Consider the following 17454-nt stretch of genomic DNA (forward strand, 5'->3'; position numbering starts at 1 on the left):
AAAACTTCACACTGCACTAGCAGACACTTGGTACTCAGTACCGGTATATCTGTATTTTTCTGTACTGGTACACCATTTGCTCTTTCCAGGACCTACAATTATGTACCGGTAGTGGAAATTTACATACACTGCATGTAATAACTACAAGCTCTCTGCAACCAAGTCATACCTTATTCAGAATAATGAAATAATGGTTTTGTATGGCTATACAGTTTCTGCAGAGTACAGTACAGTACTGTACATTGTTGTTTAAGACATGGAATATATGCAACATATCATAAAACTATGAGCTTAACAAAGGTATGATTATGAAAATATGACAGTGGCAGACTGTGGTCCCCCGTACATGGACACATGTATACCAGACATGAAGAAGAAGAAGAAAGAATGCACACAATCTTAAGTTTTCAATTTGGGTACTTCCAAAATTCTCGCATTTCCAGCTTTCAATGAAATCTGTCCAGGAAAACCGGGGCTCCTGCTCATACACTGAGGTACATGTACTCTACCTGGTAGTCTTACTAGTCTATCTAGGATACTGTGTATGCATGCTGTTATTTTTGCATACATTACATGTAACGTTAGCAGAGACTCCAACCCCAAGCACCTTCTGATCTGGAGATTCTCCGCCCGAAACCCCTAACAAACGGGAGACTCCAAGTTGATGTGTGCGAAGCGCGAAGTTCCTAGGGTTTTAGATGTTCTGTGGTGCTATCTAAGGCTTATTTTTTCAACATACGATAGCAATAAGTAAGAAATCCTTTCCACCGGGAGACACAGAGCCAGGGCGGGAGAAATCAAATCTCAAACAGGAGAACGGGAGATTTTGCAAAAATGGGCTTTCGGCGGGAGATCTCCCGTCGAAAACGGGAGGGTTGGAGTCTCTGCGTTAGGCCTACAGATATTTTCACGAATGAGGTCATGGAGTCGATGGACATTTTTGCGAAATGTTGTTTTCACAAATTGACACAGAGGCCTTTACAAGCGCACTATTACCTGAGCGCATAGTGACATTTTCATGTGTTGTTAAATTCACAGTCTTAATATCTCTGTAATTCGCGAAGTTCACAAAAATTAAACCCCCGAGATTGAACAGCTTTGTAGTTCAAATCGAATCTTAATAATTATATAAAATGGCAATGACAGAGCCAAACAGTAAAGGCAAGCACAGTGGATATTGGTGATTATAAGGTGGTCCCACCTTGAATAGGATCTCAGTCATTTCAAAACCAATTTTCATCAAATAATTGTAATAGTCCATATTATTTCATATTAGTTCGGGAAGTGCAATACCCATTACAAGGACACTGTTCACCTCTACTACTGTAAAAAAGGCGATGGGGTACCACTCACCGTGCGAAAACTGCTGCAAAACGCCACCTACAGCCGTGTCTGAAGCGTCTACCATAAGACTGGTAGGTAGACCAGATGAAGGATACGGTCGTCTACCCTTCCAGCAGGAAGGGTAGACGACCGTATGACACCTAGTGTAGTGTAGAAAGCACCAGGGCACCAGTAGAGGTGAACAGTGTCCTTGTAATGGGCGCTACCATGTTAACACATCCTTCATCTGGTCTACCTACCAGTCTTATGGTAGACGCTTCAGACACGGCTGTAGGTGGCGTTTTGCAGCAGTTTTCGCACGGTGAGTGGTACCCCATCGCCTTTTTTACAGCAGTAGAGGTAAACAGTGTCCTTGTAATGGGTATTGCACTTCCCGAACTAATATGAAATAATATGGACTAACTCCGAATGCACTTTGGGTGTCCGAAGACGACAGTGTCCCATAGAAATATGTACAAAGTATCCAGCGGCAGCGTGGAGTATCCTCCGGGTGCCGCGGCTAGCACAAGCGAGGGTAGAGTCCACCGCTGGGGCGCTGGATAGATGAAACTGCGAGGTCCCTGGTAGAGTCTGCACACCACGAACAGGACGCTAGCAGGACCGATGCAGTGCAATGTGATGGAGCGCAGGTAGATTGTGTTGAATTAAGCGATGTAACGAGGCGCTGATCGCGTTGAGTGTAGCGATTGTAAAAATCCCCAGGTTGGAGTGTAGAGTCTGAAGAAAGGGCGAATCGCAGTATAAAATGCAGCGAAAGTCGCGAAGTATAAAATCCGGGAAGGTGTGATATTCCGAATTGAGTATAATCCGTAAGTAAGGGTGATATGCGGACGTGACTTCGACGATTAGGTCGTGCTCTCTGGATGAAAGCTAATCGTGAAGTGAGGAAGCGTGGAAAATGAAACAGCGCAGTCGGAGAAAACATGTCACGGACAGGAGCTTTGAGAGTGGTAATTGGCTGATGAAAATGCGCAGCTCGTCACTAATTGGTAGCTTGTTTCCGTGACAGCAAAACAAGAGGTGTGTTTATGAAAATCCGACTACTGTTGGAATGTGAAATACGCGTACCTCGGCACGATGACAAAAGCGAAGAATGTAGTGTGCACCTGTCATGTGTCGGCGCACAAAGAAAGCTCGCGTGGATGTTGACAAAATACTGTGGCCGCTAGACAGCGTAATTTACAACAGCCAGAGTGCCAGACAATATGATACATAGATATAGAAAACCGCTACAAATTTAAACATTGAATTCCTCTAGGAATTACACACTTTTTCATATTTCAAAAGAGGTTTCTCATAATCTCACCAAAAATAACAGAAAGCCAAAGTTAGGTCTCAAGCAAAACTAGATTCTATACGATCCCTTTATGTTTAAGTAAATTTATAGACAGAATTAGGTAAATGTAGGTAGAACATTATAGGGTGTCGATGTATTACTAGTTTACAGAGCAGAGTAGACATCCAACCTAACCCCGGGGCGCTCGCTCCTTGTACACAGTTATAGTCTGTGGGAACATTCGGGGCTGGTTGCAGTTACACCCAACCTAGCCTGACCAGACACTGTACAGCGGCTGCGTGTAGTTACACCCAACCATACCATTTAGTGTAATACTGTGTTAGTGTTACTAAATTTATAACAGTTAGGTTAGAAATTAGAGAAACCATCGTCATCGAATACAGTTGACAGTAGGCCTAGGACAGTAATAAAAAATGGTCTTTTTGTACACACTCATCATGCTCATCACAGCATATTCCACATATGATATATATAGTAAGGGTACTAGGTCTCGCGCAGGGACCTAATGATCGCGCATAGCGTAACTGCGTATAGCAAGCGATATTACGCATAGGACTAGGCGCAAAATTTGCCGATACGCCCATGGAATAAACATGCCTGACAACCGCTCAACATGAGAAGGAAGCAGATAAGAAATTTTGATTTCCAACAAATTTTCCACTAAATTTTCAATTTTTTACCTTGTAATTTACCTACCTTACCTTAAAATCTGTTCTAAGGATGTTGTAAGCCTAGACGTGTCGTCTCGCTTGTCTCGTTCGTAGTCGATAGAATTCGTAATTTGTTCGATCGATCGTTTACCACGTGACGTCATCATACACAAGAACAATGTATGCTGCCAGCTACGCTGAAATACTGTTAATAAATGTTGTTTTAAGTCAAATTTTAACACAACGATTATAATATTACAAAGGAATAAATATTTCAGTCTATCTAAGTTGAAGTGTGATTTCAATTTGAATTTGCTTGTGATTTCTTGCGCTAACTTGTGATATATTTGTGACAGGGGAGGGCCATAATGATACTAAAGAAAAATTAGATGAGAGTGTGACAAATGGGTGACGAAAATGAGAGGGTGACAAATGGGTAAGCACACACACAAACACACACACACACACACACACACAAAATATATGTTCATATTTTATTTTTTTCCATTTTATATTACGTGTATATTATTGGTTAGAGTGATTAGAAATATTGTAAGAAAACTTTATAAATGAAGATCATTAATGATTATGAAAATAAACTTTATAAATGAAAATCATTAACGATTATGAAAATATCAATGATAAAAATAATAATAAGATAATAAGAATGATAAAATGATGATGGTGGTGGAAGTGATAATAATAATGAAAATGATAATGATGATGATGATGATTATGATGATCGATGATGGTGTCGGTGATAATAGTAATAATGATAATAATAATAATAACAATAATAATAATAATAACACATATAATAGTAATAACAATAATATACACAAGTTAGGTAAAACTGCTGTTGCTTAACAGGGACAAATTTAATATCAAGTGAATTTACTTAAAAAATATTCTACGAAAGCCGGAGCACTTTACAGCCGCAGAGGGGCAGACACTTTCACGCATGAAACTACAGAGGGCAGCTGCGCGATCTTTACATACCCCGAGAAATTGAACGCATAAAAAAAAGTCCGACATACAAACGGCGACAGCGCACTACTCCGTCATCGTATCATGAGAAGATTCTGGGAGGTGATTTTTCTGCATTTTCGTGATATTCATTGAGAAATTCAGGTACGATTATGGAATAACTTCTATTATAAGAGCATTTCAAATTTTCGTGCGCGATATCTAGACCCCTCAACCATACCACACGACCTGCATTTTGCATTTTGCCGTTTCACAAATATTAACACACACGCGAGTTCTCACATTTGACATTTAGATTTCCTGGCTTTCATTTTTAGCTATAGACTTCTACTATTTATTCTACTCTTTCAGAAGCCGTACACAAGCGTAGGCCTACACTCGGAAACAGCTTGCGGTGTTTGTTTGTACACATCGCATGCATGCTGGAGAGTACTTGGGTATACACAGCCGAAGGATTGTGAATTCGACGTACATGTAGCCGTACTAGGCGTATGTTCTAACAAGATGAGGTGGTTTCTTTACAATACTACAAGCGCATAGCATATAAAAAAAGCATATAACGGTATTCCCACATACCATACATCATGATATTTGTAATTTGACCTCCCTTGTCTGCAGACGGCGTCTGAGGACTGACCAAAGAGAAGAAATATGGTCACTTGTCCACGCAGTAGCGGTCAACTTCCACGAAATTCCAAGTGCGACTCGTGCTCATCATACATGCTCCTGTGCTTGCAGCGCTAGTACGGTGTTCTTGGTGCTGGTATGGTGTGTACACATGATTGTTCTCTGCTGCATGCTGTATCAAAACAACAGCTGGCGCTGTATGCCGGAACGCGACGCGACAGCTGCAGGTAGACCGGTGGTTGTGGGACGTCAAATCTTTGGACGTCACATTTTACTGTACATTGTATCTAACTAGCGTGTGCTGTGTTGATCATGGCAAATAGATTCAAAGAAATTATTAGCTGGTACAATGTACTCTGTCCTGAGTAGGCCTACTCTTTCGGTGTTGTACACTGTCTAGTAGTTATCCCCTACAGTAAAATCGCCTGATGGCGCCTTCTAAAATGCTTGTAATACTCCTTCTTTTGTTTGTTTATTGTTTATCTATGGATGAAGATTTAAGCCATAAAAATCAAAGAAAAGGGGAAGATTCCCAAATAACATGACTTTGACTTTTTGTGGACTGAGTGAAGGCAACAATGGGTGACTAGTAATGAATTTAATTGAATAACTGAAACTGCACTGGTCTTGCACTCGAGACACAGTGAACAGTTCCAGCACGTTAATTTTCATATTTCACTTGACATCAAAATACATCAAAAAAAAAAAAAAAAAAAGAATACAAACCAAGCAAAATACACAATATTTATAAGTCGGGTCATGAACAGAAAGTGTGTCAGCATACATAATGTACATAAGACAATTCTCTATAACTTGTGAAATATGATGGAACCGCAAAAGCAAAGCTTGTAAACGCAGGTTCCATGAAAAAAATACCGGTGTAAATTTACTATGCAATCAATGGAGATAGGACACAAAGTAATAATGACGAAACTTATGAAAGCTAAAATATCAAGGTACAAAGGGAAAAAGAAATAAAAGAGAAGAAAAAGAAAAAGAAAAAGAAAAAGTGAAAAAAAAAAGAATCCAAAGAATAAGAACTGAGTGGAAATATGGGATATAGATACACAAGTATATGCGTGCACATTATCTATAATCAACTTCATAATGAGTTCGAAATGTTAATACAGGTACGGATGCAGTGATTATATAATGGAAGCATTTACCAGAAATATACATTAGACAAGGATACTGCGCATATAACACATTAAAAAAGTTCTAATCAGGCTGGTTACATTCATTTATTAACATTAATTTCAATTTTTCCTTAAATGTAAACATACTAGAACAATTCATTAAAACGGCGGGAAGATCATTCCAAAATTTAGGTCCGGTAAAAACAGTTGTTTTTTGAGCAAGGAGTGTGCGAGTACGTGGAAGGTGAAATGAGGCTCTTTGTCCTGTGGGGAAAGCATGGACGGCATAGTTTTTTCTGAAACATGTGAGTAAATACATCAGGCAAGCCGTTGGCTGATAATTGAAACATAAATGTTCCTAAGTTGTATAAAAACAAATCAGCAACCTTAAGGAGTCTGTTTTCAAAGAAGAAATAATTCGTGTGACAATGATAGTCGGCTTGATTAACTGAACGGATAGCCCGTTTTTGTAATTTGAAAATTTTATCAATATATGATTTGGCACAGTTTCCCCAGGCAAGTATTCCGTAACAGAGATAAGGTAAGATAAGCGTTGAATATAAATTTTTCAAAATATGCTTTTAGCTTATTTAAAATCCCAGTATTTCTCAAAAGCATCTTAGATAAATAATCTATATGATATTTCCATGTTAATTCATGGTCAATATAAAGACCTAAAAATTTAAACGATTCAACTTGAATCAAACAATCATTGTTCATCTTTATATCGCCAAGCAGTGGCGTATCTGGGGGGTGGGGCAAGGGGGGCACGTGCCCCGGGCGCCACTCCTTGGGGGCGCAAAAAAAACGAGAAAAAAAAACGAAGAAGAAGAAAAAAAAGAAGAAGAAGAAGAAGAAGAGGAAGAAGAAGAAGAAAAAAACCCTCGCCCGGAAGGGGGGAGGGAGAATTGTGGGGGGGGGGGGGCAGAAAACCAAATCAAACAAGATAAAAACAAAACATGATGATGACGCTGACAAAATGACAATGTTTATTGTGTTCACACAAAAATTCCATGTTCTGTGGGCTGAAATACAAAAATTTTCGGCTCGCTCGCTGCGCTCGGTCGCCAAAATTTATAAAAAAAGAAGGTAAGAATAAAACGTGATGATGACAAAATGACAGTGTCTATTGTGTTCACACATTTATTTTTATAGCGGGCAAAATGTTTCACGGAGCAGCGGCTGCAATTTCTTTCGTTCTGAAGCGGTCGCCAATTAGATCAAAAGAAGGCGCCAACGGTTTCGAACATACGGGGGGGGGGGCGCAAAAAACCCCGAATCAAACAAGATAATAACAAAACGTGATGATGACGAGGAAATATACAAATTTCCGCTCTTTCGCTCGTACTAATTTAGAGTATTTTTTCAAGTCCTCAGTTTTTGGTATAAATCGTTATCTATAAAGCCGTCACTATATATTGACTAGAAAGATTTAATAAGCAAAAAATGACAAGAGTTTCATGATTTGTAAGCTGAAATACAAAAATTTTCGGCTCGCTCGCTGCGCTCGCTCCCCAAATGTGTTTGTATAAAAAAGAGAGAAGAAGATAAGAACAAAACGTGACGATGACGCGGACAAAATGATAATGTCTATTGTGTTCACTCATGTCATTTTATATTTAGCAGGAAAAATGTTACACGGAGCAGCGGCTGCAATTTCATTCGTTCTGAAGCGATCGCCGATATGATCAAAAGAGGACGCCAACGGTGTCGAACATACGGGGGAGGGGGCGCAAAAAAAAAAATCAAAAAAGATAAGAAAAAAAAAACGTAATGATGACGCAGAAATATACAAATTTCGGCTCATTCGCTAATACTAATTTAGAGTATTTTTTCAAGTCCTCAGTTTGTTGGTATAAATCATTATCTATAAGGTTGTCACTATATCTATTGTGAGATTTAATAAGCAAAAAATGACAAGAATTCCATGTTTTGAAAGCTGAAATACAAAAATTTTCGGCTCGCTCGCTGCGCTCGCTGAAGGAGACAATATTGCGGATATGATATTTTTCAGTATTTGTATTGTATTTATTTTCCGTCATTAAAAAGATATACAAACAAAGATATATTACATCAAATTGACCTTCAACGGAGGGATGACCCTACTCAGCACTGTTATCGTAACAGCGCTGTTTTACAGAGGGGTCCCTTACATGAGAAATATAAGCAAACAATTACACGCACATAGGAAGAAAATACAAATATTCAGAGAAATATATCAGCTGTAAAATAAATACAATTATAAACTTCGAAGATAAAAATATAAACACAAAAACAGACATCTACGTGGTTACATAAGAATAAAATACAAAAATTCAGAGAAGTATTTCAGTTGTGAATTATATACAATTATAAACTTCGATGATAGAGTATAAACACTCACAAAAAATCACAAATATGATTTTCTAATCCCTTTAAAAATATATCTGGACTTGAGGTCAATTTCAAGGTATGAGGCAGTGCATTGTATTGCATCGATCCCCTATAATGTGTTGTTCTTTTACAATAATCAGTACGAGGCTTTGGGAGAAGAATGTTACCTGCGTTACGAAGAGAATATGAGTAACGGGAAGGCTGGAATATATCATTCATAGATGAGGATAACATATTATGAGTTGATTTAAACACAAACATATTCAAATGCTTCCTACGTCTAGATTCAAGAGAAGACCAGTTTAAAACAGAATGGATTTGTAAATTAGACACATGTTCATAAGGATTTGTTTTCATTATAATCCGCCCAGCGCGATTTTGAAGGATTTGCACCTGCTTGATATACTTTTTATGACTTGAATCAAATATAATATCAGCGTAATCAAAAAGTGGCAAGATAATGGACTGATAAATCAACTTCAGATTAGATTCATTGATAAAATGACGAAGTCTGCCTAAATACTTCACTAATTTTCCTGCTTTTTTACATAAATTCTCGATATGAACATCCCATTTCAATTTGTTATCAACAATAAAACCGAGGTATTTAACATGATCTACTTGTTGTATTGGTCTACCGTTCATATAAACATCTAATCTGTTACATTTATTCAACATGTGCCTTGATCCAATGAGTAAAGATAAAGTCTTTTCAAAATTGATAGTCAGTTTATTTGCACACATCCATTTATAAACACAAACCAGATCATTATTAAGGTTCATATGTACACTATCAATATTACTATCAGAAAAATATACGACAGTATCATCGGCATATAATTGGATTGAGCAGTTAGGTGTATATCTGCACAAATCATTAATAAAAACGATAAACAAAAGGGGACCAAGAATCGATCCCTGTGGGACTCCATAAGATATGGGTAACGGGGTTGAAAGATGTGAATGGAGTGACGTACAAATGGATCGCCCCTTCAGGTAATCAATGAACCATGGCAGACACTCATCTGATACCCCAATATTGCGTAATTTGGTTAAAAGCAACTCATGATTAACACAATCAAACGTTTTTTAAGTCTATGAATACGGCCCCAGTATATTTCCCTTCATCTATTGCTTTCATCCATTCATCTGTCACCTTGACTAAGGATGTGATTATGGAATGCTTTCGCCTAAATCCAAATTGTTTGGGAGATAATATGTTATTTTCTTCAAGGTAAGCCATTAATTGTCTTTGTACAAATCTTTCGAGCAGTTTAGAAACAGTGGGTAGTATTGAAATAGGACGAAAATTGTTTGGAGAATTAACGGTACCAGATTTATGAATGGGAATAACCTTTGACATTTTCCACTTTTTGGGGAACTTATTTTCACACAAAGATCTATTAATAACATACGTTAAACAAGGAACAATAATGGGTGCGCTTATTTTCAAAATCTTGGAAGAAATCTCATCCAGACCTACTGAAATGCTATCTCTCAAATTTTTCAGTTCCTTATGTACATCATCCTCAGAAACTACATGAAATCTAAATTGTACATCATCATCAATATAAATATCATTTTCATAGTACGACTCAGTGGGCTGTTCTTCAATATCAGAAGCAAGCTTTTCTCCAATAGAAGAAAAATATTGATTGAACTCATTTCTCTTCGATTCACAGTCTGATACATTACCTTGGGGATTACAACTTTGCGAATTAGGCGTGACAGATTTCAAAATCTTCCAAATATCATCGGATCTTCCCTCAGCTGAAGAAAGTCTATCCACATAGTACTTTCTTTTTGCTTTCCTTATTTCAGAAGTGACTTTATTTCTCAGTTTCCTGTACATATTCATAGTATCAATTTCCTTCGTTTTCTTTGATTTCCTTTTAATTTTATCTCGTTGTTTGATTAGATTCATAATTTCCGAAGTCATCCAAGGAGAACATTTACTTTTAACTTTCCTGGTTTTTACAGGCATAAATAGATTAACAGTTTCCATGAGATAATCTTCCCATAATTTGACAGCCTCATCAATATCTTTTGCGAAGAGAACGTCTTCCCAAGGTTGGTTTTGTATATGATCACAAAAAGCTGTTATATCAACATTTTTAAAATTTCTGTAGCTTAATACACGGGGTTGATGTGGAGAATGAGTACACGGAGATCCCCAGACAATGAAATTCATGGAATGGTCGCTTAATCCAATGTGAATGACACCCGAGGATTTCACAAATTCAATTCTATTGGTTAGCATCAAATCAATCAAAGAAGATGACGTATCAGTGACACGAGTACTTTCTGTGGTGTTTACAGTTTGCATGGAATAAATATCATGAATCTGCATCACACGTTTTGTGTCACCTTGATAGGGTTTCTTTAAAATGTCACAGTTGATATCGCCCATGATCACGGTACTGTGATTGAAACTATCGATGAATGACAAAAAGGATTCGTAGTGATCAAGTAGCTCGGAATTCCCACTCGGGGGGCGATACCATGTTACAAAAATTAATGGCTGTGAAGATTTCTTACGAACAAGGATAGCTAAGGCTTCCAAGTTCTGTAGAGATGCATGATCTAAAATTTCAATATCATAGTTTTCACGAACATATAAAATGACGCCACCACCATGTCGGTTTCTATCTTTTCGAATGATCTTGTAGTGATCAACATTGATTTCTTTATCCGTAACTGTATCGTCTAACCAAGTTTCATTAAAAGCACAAATATCTATTGCATTATCAGACATGATAGCTCCCAGTTCATCTATGTTTCGCAATAAACTTCTCACATTCAACTGTATCATTTTTAGACCTTTGCTTTGCAATTGACTGAATTGTAACGATTGTTGGTCAGCAGAGAAATCTCTTTTATTTATCATAGATTCGACTGAAGAGAGACTTATATTAGTATCTCGAGTTTCATGGTGTGATATATTGAATGGCAGCTCGAGAAAGATACACTGATTACAAATCCAATCTTTGGAGGAATGAAAAAAATCAAGATCCAAAGAAGAACAAGAGAGATGTGTCCAGATATTACAAATAACACATTTTATGGCATTTTGATTACTTTTCACAGATCTAGCACAGAAAAAACAAGGATATTTCAAAGTCATAATGCGCTTCGTGTGCTATGAGATTAAACAGTAAAAAAAAAAAAAAAAAAAAAAAAAAAAAACCGTATTTAGCTTACAGTTTAGAGTCAATGTCCGCGAGGCTGAAGATGGAGACCTTTTTGCCATCTGCGTTGAGAGCAGTGATCCTTCCGTCAAGCGTCCAGACTTTCTTGACTTTCGCATGAGAACGAAGCTTGTTGACAATCGCTTGTCTCTTGGTAGTGAGATCCTCGTGAATGAAGATATCCGTCCCCTTGAGTTTGGATCTGGCAGAGTAGATTTCATGTCGTGTGTTGTACCTGCAGAATTTGATGATGATTGGTCGCGGATTCTTTGATTCACGGTTCCAGTACCTCGGAGTGACACGGTGACTACGGTCAATGTGCCCAGGGTCAAGAGTAATTCCAAGATGGCGGCGAGCGGTGCCGATGACCAGTTGATCGGTATTTTCGTTTTGTTCCTCCGGGATTCCATGAAAACGAAGACATTGTCTTCGCGTGTATTGCTCCTGGTCCTCGCACAGACGATGCATTTCCTTCAGCTGTCGTGTGAGATCTTGAACAGATGATTCGAGCGTTGCGATTTTTTCCTTCTGCTCATGAATGTCCAGCTGAATGGCCTCGTAAACTCGTTGAGTCACCTCCTCTTTCACAGCATCAACAATAGCTTGAACGAGCCTGGAATGAGTCTCCTCATTGATCGCATTGTTCACATGTGTTCGGATGCTATTGATGAGATGCGAGTCATTCAACTGGTCCTCGGTTGGTTGACCAGCTGGAGTAAGGGGAGGACTCCCGAAGGAGGCTTGCCGGTCTGCTCCCGGTTCATGTAGCTCCTGGCTCCGTACCTCAGGCTCCTTCTTTGGGGAGGTATCCTTGGCTTCAGAGTCCTTCCTCTCATTTCTCGTTTGAGCCCGTCTCCTCATCTTTGAAACAAACACTGACTTGTTAAAACACAGAGAGGTGCTATTGCTGGATTCTTATCCACATGACAGAGTGTGACGTTAATAAAAAACAGCAATTCAATCCAGATTTTGAAGAGGTGTGCAGATGCACGTCCACTCGCGTCCACTCGCGTCCACTCGCGTCCACTCCTTCCGCGTTTGTGTTCCAAGCAGACAGGGAAATCGATGTCGAATCTAGCTGACGTAACGACTACGTTGACCAACTTGATTGGGATTCACGCTTGAAATGGTGTTTGCGAGTGTGGTTTGAAGTAAAAAATTTGTAATACCATCATGTCCAGCACTCTTTTTTGCTTTCAACTTAAGAACTACATCCCTCACCTCGTATTCTTGGATGGGAGTAAAAAACACAGATTGAGGATTTGGATCAGTTAGAAAATAATCAAATTCTTTATCTGTTACTGGGATATTACTAGCAAGTCTGGGGCCTAAATCTATAAAAAAAAAAAAAAAAAAAAAAAAAAACATTAAACGCATTAGCAACATGTACCGGATTTTGGATCGAGATACCATGCTGAAATATTTCCTTCACTTGTTCCGATTTATCTTTAACTCTGAGAACTTCATTAATCACCTTCCACGTACTCTTGATATCATTTTTGTAAAGGTCAAACTGCCTCGTGAAATAACTCCTCTTAGCAAGTCTCAAAGTTGTTGTAAGAATGTTACGATAACGAGCATTTACCTTTCGTATTTTCATTCGGATTCCTCTTGTTTTTAAAAAATAAATTATTCTTATGATTGATAGAATCAAGGAGGGATTTGTTGATCCAAGGCATTCTTGGTGCTTTTTTATAGGTAGAACGGTGGATTGTCGTAATGGAATAATTTCATCATAAAACCTAGAAAATTTATCCAAAAAAAATATGAAATGCAGTTTCTACATCGTTATCAATACCAAAAACTTCTTCCCAATTAGCAGCCAACAATCTCTCCCTGAGTCTATCGATGTTGCTATCAGAAAAATCACGAAAAGTAAATCTTTGAGTCTTAAAACAACAGCTTTTCGCAAGAGGAACCTTGGCGTATATCGGGAAATGATCAGATATATCAGATACTATGACACCAGATGATACAAACGAAATATCGTTAGAAAAAATATTGTCTATCAACGTGGATGATGTATCAGTAACACGGGTAGGTTTTCTAATTAACGGTATGAGGAACATGCATGTCACTGAAGTTTGAGGAAAATCGGATTCAGTCTGTTCGAAAGTGGTGAATTGTTAAAATATTTTGATGCCACCATCGCTAAGTGAATAAAGACTGTATTTCGTGATAATCGACGTTACTGCAGAGCGATCATAAAGAAAAATAAAGAGCACTAAAAATAATTATTTCTATGAAAAACGCGCATTCCTTTGACTTGTTACAAACCGTGCGTAGTAATGTAGCATGTAAGCCTACTCCCCTGTTTTCTGAAAAAGGTACTTGTAGTCAATTTCTCTTTCATAATGCTAGAATAATGATAATGCTGAGGAATTCTCTCTATAGGCTATACAGGCCCCCTATATATTACTGCCTACCATCGTTGTTCTGCCATGACATCAAAAGCAGTTGTAGCTTTCTTAGGGCCTATCGAAACTTTAAAAACTCTTCAACGAATTGTCAGATTTTATATACCTAATACTGAAGCATTCACTCAATGCACTTGATATAGACCCACATTAAAGGAAGCTTCGCTATCAAAGGTTTTTACTTAGCTCAGATGGACTATAATAATAATTACAGACTCGCTCGCTATTGCTCACATACAACCTTGCATAATATTGAGACATGCATATCCGCTTCCCTTACTGTTTCTTTTTACTCTAGAAAAAATGTGTAAAAAAGATGAATACTGATATTACAAATCATAATCAATTAACTAAAAAATTAGCTTTCTCTTTAAAAGCATCATGCATTGGTGATCTGAGTGGTGATGCCACAACTGCACATGCATTTTTCTTGATTTCAAACAGTTATTACCTTCTGTGTATTTGGTTTATAGACATATACATGTTGTGTTTTGCCCCGGCTTGCCGGCGGCGGAGTACCAAGATCAAAGCAGGGAAGAATGTTCAAAATGCTTTTGTGACACTTTTGACATAGACAGAGGCATGCATTAATTAAGGATAATTATGATGAATGTCCATGTGTAGTAGGTCCATGGACGGACTACTGCAACACCAGTGCACGTAAGCCGTTTACTAGATCAGCAGCACAAAACGGCATAAAATATCAGATTTTGCCATTGGTAAATACTATTGTTGATAGCGATGTCATTTCTAAAAGTCGACAATTTAGCTACTAAATGTTATTCCAAGAGTACAATGACTATTGGTGCAATGGACATATTGTTTTTTGACATAGCGAAACTTTGCAGTTTACTGGGAGATTTGTTGATGACGTCATTACCCTGCCAATTTCAGTTTTTTTGGCAGCCGTTTTTTGGCAGCGACACCGATTTGATAACCTCTGTCATTCTGTTCTCCGATTTACTGTCGGGTTTTTGGTGGGTTTTTTTAACAACCTCGAACATGGCTTGGAATGGCATGTAAGATGAAACTTCTGTCTTCACGTTATTTTATTGTTCCGATTTTTTTTTTTCTGTGCACACGTCATTACTCGCTCCCTTTTAAAAAGTCACCGTCGCTAAATCGGTATCTACGGAACACTTCATTTACTAAAGCCGTTATGATCATAAAAACAAGTGGAAATCAATCTGAATGATGTGAATGGTTGTGAGGTTATCGCTCCTATCCTATAAGATGTACAATATTTTTGATCGTATGAATAATGACAATGTGAACGCGGTACTATACGTTAAACTGATTTGGGAAAACAAGACGGCAATTTGAACATGCGACTCTTTATCTGATAATCTTTGTCACAGAAATTCGATTCCTGTACAAATAGTATGATTATAGGAGAATACGTCTGTCCACAGCGTACATCCACAATAACATTTTCTTGGATCTAGAAAGACTATAGCTTGCTCAATTTTCGTTGTTTTGTCTTTTGCTTCCCAGTGTATAGTGCTGTGATGGAACGATAACGAACCTTATTTCATTTTCGAATTAACGAACCTTCGGGATAACGAACTGTAACCTATGGCACTCTTTTATGCACCGGTACACAAACAAGCCATGTTATGTCTTACTTGCCAGTTGAAGAGTTGTGTTTAGGACACTATAGTTTTGAGGGGAATGCATATGCAAGCATGCTTTTTAGCTTCCCCTCCATTTTCAACATTATTTATTGTAAATATCATGAATCTTGGCTTTACAACCTGTTGTGTGATTATGCTATATTTTGATATATTAAAAATATGAATAAAGATCTTTTATCGCACATATATTCTTTGCTTCTAATGAAAACAAAGAAGTATAGAAGAAATTGACGAGAATACATGGACTTTGAATGTTTGACAGGATTCTGCCTAAATTGAAGGACCTAAGCCCCGTCACGTTTCCTCTGATTCTCATAGCCTGGCTGTTTTGATTGGAGAAGGGATTCTCTCCCCATCTGTCAACTGTCATGGTTTTAGCTTTGTTTATCTAAGAAGACTTGGAAGAGAGGTAAGCTTTCTAGGAAAGCAGAAGTTGTCCGAAGACCTCGTGTTATACTCCATCCTGTCCGTCAGACGTCTTTCTCGATACACTACAGTCTACTCATATTTTCATCTCCTTGGAGTGATAGCTTGAAGGACACAATGTCATTTCTCTTGCATGTTGGTCATTCAATATTGAGGATGAGAAACATCGCACTGCTGAAGAGATGAAGAGTTGTGTCCGCCGTTTCATGAGAAAGTTTGTGACAAATATATTCCGCATTTAACGTTTATAAGATTTTATTTACTGTTTACTGTGTAAAAATAATGAGAGTCACCATGCTTACACGGCTTCCCGTAGAATTACAGGCCTTTGAAACAAGGGAAAACTTAATTTTTGACTCGAAGTTGTCTAAGTTGTGTTTTAAAAACGTAATTTGTGTAAAAGAGTAAAAAGGAAATATTTATAACTATTATTTGATTTGATTTGATTTATTGGTTTCTGTATCATCATTGTACATACACACATTCATGTACAAACATAAAGTATTTTCTTGTTTATTGCCTGTGTACAATGTACAGCAAAAGTACAACAAAACATACAACAATGAATAATACAGAGGGGCTACAGCATAAGCGTAGCTTGATTTGCGTGCAGCCCCCGTGGCATAACATGATATTATAATATACATCGGAAGGAGAATAGGAGGGAGGGATGACTTGCATAGAGATAGGATAGTTGAAAGGAGAAAGGGAAAGGAGATGTTTGTCTGCTTTCACTGAAGGTTTATGCAAAGTAAAGTCACCTGTATCATTGATTAGCAAGACATGACAAAATATTTCCTCACCGAGGTATGCAAGTGGACAGTTGATACAGGTCATGGTCGGTTACATAATCATTATTACATAATAGATTAATTGCGTCGATATTTCTACGAAAAGAATTCCATGTATAATACATTAACAATGACGATGGAATTACTGATATTCAGATAACAACATTGTTTTTACAGCCTTCCTAAAAGAATACATGGACTTTAAACTTCGAATTTCAGAAGGAAGAGAATTCCAAACATCGGGTCCAGAGTGTCTGACAGATTTCAGAGCCATCACTGTTTTGGGATTATACAAGTGAAACTTATCAGATTGTCTTGTTGGATAAGAATGTTTCCCTGTTTAATTGAAAAAGTGAGTAAAAAGAAGATGGCAACTGACCATTATGTAAGCGAAACATAAAAAGTGAGTTTTGCAAAAAATTAATGTCATTTACCTTAAGTGTTCTTAATTCTGCGAATAAAGGATCTGAATGGTCTCGATAACCTGAGTTGGTGCATATACGTATAGCTTTCTTTTGCAAAAGTAATATACTATCAATGTGGCTATTTGAAGTCGCCCATACAATGTTGCAATAAGAAATGTG

Source organism: Diadema setosum, chromosome 3 (assembly GCF_964275005.1).
Source record: "Diadema setosum chromosome 3, eeDiaSeto1, whole genome shotgun sequence".
NCBI lineage: Eukaryota > Metazoa > Echinodermata > Echinoidea > Diadematoida > Diadematidae > Diadema > Diadema setosum.